This window comes from Rhagoletis pomonella, unplaced genomic scaffold (genome assembly GCF_013731165.1).
Source record: "Rhagoletis pomonella isolate Grant_MI unplaced genomic scaffold, Rhpom_1.0 Rhpom_scaffold_00007, whole genome shotgun sequence".
Classification (NCBI taxonomy): Eukaryota; Metazoa; Arthropoda; class Insecta; order Diptera; family Tephritidae; genus Rhagoletis; species Rhagoletis pomonella.
This window is the reverse complement of record NW_023458561.1, coordinates 23,968,340-23,973,656: the sequence shown is the minus strand read 5'-3', so window position 1 is coordinate 23,973,656 and position 5,317 is coordinate 23,968,340. Positions and strand designations below refer to the sequence as shown.

The following is a 5,317-nucleotide window of genomic DNA, read 5'->3' as shown; positions in this document are numbered from 1 at the left end:
TCATAACTCAAATTATTGTAGAGTGCGTCCCATAATAAATATTGCGCAATGCTCAGATCTACCATTGTAATTTTTTTATTTTTGAGATGGGATATTTTTAAAAACTATTTATTTTTTTTTAATCAAAAAATGTGTAAGTGAAAAATTTGTCAACCAAAAAATTTTTTTTTTATATTTATTTTCATAGAAAAATTTTCTGTATTTTTCCTCGCCCCGTTCTCGAGATATCTGGAAAACTATTAAATCGATTTGTTATGGTTTTTGTGCTGTAAAGTTTTTAAAAATGTTTTAATCAAGCTCAAATTTCATATTTATTTATTATTTATGTTTATACATCAACCCTAAAAATTTGAAACAAATCAAACACATGAAGTGTGTGAATGAACCCCGTCAGTTTTGGTATGAAACACAACATATACAAATTTTTAGTAATTTGTTCGAACATTTTATTTAGCCCACCAAATATCAGAAATCCGCAACATCAAACTGATAAAGGAATTCTTACTTGGTTTCACTAAAAGGAAATTTGCTAATTTCCGTTTGTAATTCATTTTAACGAAATACAAATTACAAACCTACGTGAAGAAAGTTTACGAGCAATGTTTATCCAATTAAGTTTTTTCGACAGTGATTTATGCTTCTTAAAAGCTTTGTGCAAGTTTTGTGGTTAAAAGGACAAGTCTCGTTTAATTTAAATGCCATTGGAAACTTATATAAACGTACATATGCACATATGTATGTATATTGTATATATGTACATACATACTCGTACATGTACGAACATTTACTTCTTATGTCTACCCAAAATCCGGAATGGAATAAATATTCTGCATACTTCTTAATTTATGAAATAACAAGCACAGCCAAGCGCAACTGTAACAAAAATGCAGTTCTTATTTAAAATTTATGTCTCAATTGCCCACGACAGCTAACCAATTGGCAAAGGGAACGTAGCATACAGACATATAAAATATTTGCTATTAGAGGTAAGCGAAGAAAGAGAATATTGCACGCAAGAAGTTAAATTGTAACCTCACAAATTGTCTTTCACAACACAACTCAACTTTTTAGACAAGAAACGTGAAATCGTGAGGTGCTGGAAGCGAATCCCTGCCAGTCCTGCGAATTTGAGCGGAATGATGAACTTGTTTGCGCTAACGGTGACAGTGGTAACCGACGACTGTCTACAGTGTTGCTTTCGTTGGTGGCAAAACCTCATAAATTCCATAGTGCAGAGTGCAACATAAAAAACACGCACGCAAAGCATTTCCCAGCTATTTATGCTTATAATTTTTTTGGGGGGAAATCAAACAATAAACATATGTATGTAAATATGTATGTACGGTATCTATGTATGTGTGCATTTCGTGGCGGTAAGAAATGACAAACAAAATTTGCGTGGAAAATCTTCAATGCCCATAATGTAGATATAAATAACTAGGCAAGGACTCATGAGCTTTGGTACAGATATTTTGTTTGCATGTAGAATACCGTGAAAAGTTTTTTATAGGGACTATTTTGATTTTGATTAAATTACATTCTTCTTTAACCAGAAGCTCTAATACGACGAAATCGGAGGACATAATATTACAAACAAAGTTTGGTAAAGTGTTAAATTAAAGTGGAAAACTTCGGAAAGGCAATAATTTTGAATACGTTTGCGCCGCGTGCCTATGATGGTCGCCTCGGATATTTTGATTTTTTCCATGAAAGTTTAGTCGAAAGATGAAGCTGAAAAAATAAATTTTTTCCTGAAATGGATTTTTTGAAGGAGGTACGATAGCTTGATAAATTTCGATAACTTGATAAATTTTATTAACTTGAGCAATTTCGATAACTATTTCTATAAAAATTTGTATAACTCGATAACTATTCCTAAAGTTCGACAACAAATTTTCTGTGTCTATCAATTTCGGCAACTCAATAAACATTTATTAATTTGAATAATTCGATACGTTGCAATAGCTTAATAAACATGCATAACTCAATAAATTTCGATAACTATAAACTTCGATGATTCGATAAATTTCGGTAACTCGATAACTTCCGATAGCTCAATTTTGTTCGACTCAATTTATTTCGATCCTATCGAAAAAAGTTCAATAAATGTCCTAGCCCTTTCAGTTACCATATTTCTTATGTACATCTCATTGTTTTTATTTTCGCCTTTATCTTCAATTTTGCCTTCACTTTTTTTTCTTAAACGTCATCATTTATTTCTTTATCATCACATTTGTCTTTATTACAAGGTTTAATTTCCCATACGTATTAAAACAAAATGCGAAAACAAATCAATTTGAACAGGTTGCAACAACAACTATACACAAATACTGAAATTTAAATAAAAACGATTTGGCCGCAATTTTCAACCAATTATGAAACCGTAAAAGCTCTATTAAAATGAGGTTTGTCGTTGTTAGGGAAAGAGTAACCACTAATCCTCACCTTTCCAATATGCACCATTGCTCCACGGTTTTTGAATTGGCAGTGTCGAAGAAGATCAACTGGAAAATGGCTCTGGTCGCAAGAAGGCGATTAAAAATTCAGCTCTCGCCATCTCGTTGACCACTTTTTTACTCGCAATTCTGCATTGGCCTGGTACCCAGCGCAGTGTAGGTGTCTTTCCCTGCCTATCGTTGAAGAGAATCACAATACTCCCTGAAAAGCTTGCAGATATCAGCCTATTGGAGGAGGCGTTTAAAATCATTTTCAGCACATCACAAAAATACTAACATACCTCTCAGCTTGAAAAATATTTTTTAACAATGAGATTTTTTCTCGAAATTCCTATCGGATGCTTTTTCTTGAGAATACTACCGTCAAATATTCGTAGCAACAACTTTTTTGAGGTTGCTACATCTTGAAAAAAAAAAATTATTGTACATAGTAAGACACTCCAGAGCCGCGATTGATCAAGTTCTAACTATGCCACGCCCGTGTGGTCTCCGACGAGAGGTAGGATGCAGTGGACACAGATATGCACTTCGGGCAGCCAAGAAATGCCGCCAGAATACCACATATATTGTGAGGCCCAAATGCTCGCAGTAAGGGATCGTGCTCAGCCAGCAGTTCCTAGCAGAGTGCTACAGACGTGAGCACCCGAGCAGACACTTGTTCGAGACGGAGCCTCCATCCAGGCAAGTCAGAAGACATTCCAATGCTGCGTACAATAGCCAATGGACTCGTAATTGTACAGACTGATTACCAATGGCTCTCACAGGGACACTGGTACCATCTACTACCACAGACTCCCGTCCTGCGAACACAGTCCTAAAAGTTCCATCACGACCTGAGGACCATAGCGAAATTCAAGTACCGAAAGAGACCCGCGCAACTCTGGCCCAATTATGGTCTCGTTATTGTGGTCGTCTCAACTCCCATCTATCCAGACTCGATCAAATTAGTGTTCGGCATTCGAAATTGCCAATAAAAGATGGTGAATGGGGGCCACCTGTCATATTGCGAAAACACTCTTGCCAGTCATAGACGCCCAACACATCAAGTCTCTACTTAATCTAAAGAATCAGGACATTCTCATATTGATGGAATTTTCACCGGGCAGTGGCTGATTGGATTACACGCAGCAAGACAGAGCGCACCCAGAAACGACTGCAGCAGAAGCTGCATAGATGAATGGAAAGAAGAAACGAGAGAAGATCTCTGTCATTGCGCAGTTCTATCAAAATGGGGAGCCAAAGCTCTTGGCAAATATTTTCAAAGCGATTAAAAACTTTTTTGATAAGCACCAAGTGGCGCAAAGGGGAGCGGGTATAAATGTGTATAAGTCAGTCCACATAGGACTGCCGCCCAACCCAACTAAACTTTTGAACAAGGTGTGACCAAACTAAGATCTCGTGTATAACTTCTGCAGAGACTTACCTAGGCATAGCCGTTCAATATGAAACAAAAGGCTGCGCTGAAAATATCTGAAATCCATGTATCCGACGGCATATCCGATTAATAGGTAGTCCACCACACGGGACTTAAACTTTAATGCTCACGAAAGTATTGCCTAGAGACGATGAAATACATATATCGGTCAAGAAGCATACGTCTCTCGACAGCCCAGTATTTTCAATCAGAAAGAATAAAAAAAACTTTTACATTACTTGCACTTCATAAAATAAAAAATTATACAATGTTACGAATGCAGTCGACTTAACTACCATCAAAGTCATATTTGAACAAAAGCAGAAACAATTTTTTCACATTTTTCGCCTGAAGACAATTTGAAAAGTCCCGAACACCGCCCACCCGCGCAGCGAATATCAAATTTCGTGATTTGACAAATCATTTTTATTGACTAAACATTACACCAACAACAAACATACACCAACAGCACTGCATTTGTATGTACATATAAATAAAAATTGTCACCACACCAACAAAACGCGCCTCAACAAAAATGTCGCCTCACTTGGCGCAGCTAAAAGTTTAACGCCACCCAATGTGCCAACCCAGCCACTGTGTGCCACATCACAGTAGAGACGCAGTTAGTTTGTAAATTTTTTAACCACTTTGCGTTCTTCACTTTTTACAAGTATCCACTTCTTCCTAGTCGTACACACAAATCGAGAAGTCAAAGCAAACGAGTGAAATGACTGTGGTAATAAGCTAGAATCATACAAAAATTGCATTTGATATGACTGCGCGCGCGCGCCTATATTTGGTAGATGGGAGTGTTGGGTGTTTCTTGGAACATTGTGGATTTATGTGCAATTGTACCAACTCGTCGAAGGGTTCTTGGGCGAACCTGCAAATTTTGTGACTGCGAGCATTTTCTGTCGTGAATTGAAATTTCATTTGAAATTTCATCACGTGCACAATTGGTTTATCAGCAGTTATAGATGGCGCTTTATGGCGTTCGTCCCTTATGTGTCACTTTGTCAAATTGACACGAATTCAAATTGTGTCAAATACCAAGATGCGCACCCCTATCCGAAATGAAATGCAGCGGAGACGACGGCGCGAGCAGCGACAGCGGCAACGGCCCAGGCAATCACAATAGGCACTAACACACTAACAACAACAGTCAAGTGAGTTCCACGTGATGGTGAACGAGCACAGCAAGCGCGCCACCGCCCCCTTCCCCCCTTTTGAGGCCACAAATAAACTTGTAAAATACTAAAATCATTTTTGCGGTTAAATGGAGGGCAACACTGCACTGCCAGGTGTTGGCGGGGGGCGGCGGAAGCGTTTTCATGTCGTTTAGGCATTTTGCTTGCAGTTGCCTGGTTAAATTGCTTTGGTTTTGGGGTTTGGGTTTTCTGACTGGTTTAGATGGAAATTTGTTTTGATTAAGTTTTGTTTTTTTTTT

General features: G+C 37.7%; 1 protein-coding gene across 1 annotated transcript in view; it reads left to right on the top strand.

Moving 5' to 3' along the window:
- The window catches only part of LOC118743739 (retinal homeobox protein Rx), a 74,593-nt gene that overhangs the window by 412 nt on the left and 68,864 nt on the right, over positions 1–5,317 (top strand). The gene's annotated exons all lie outside the window — the stretch shown is intronic.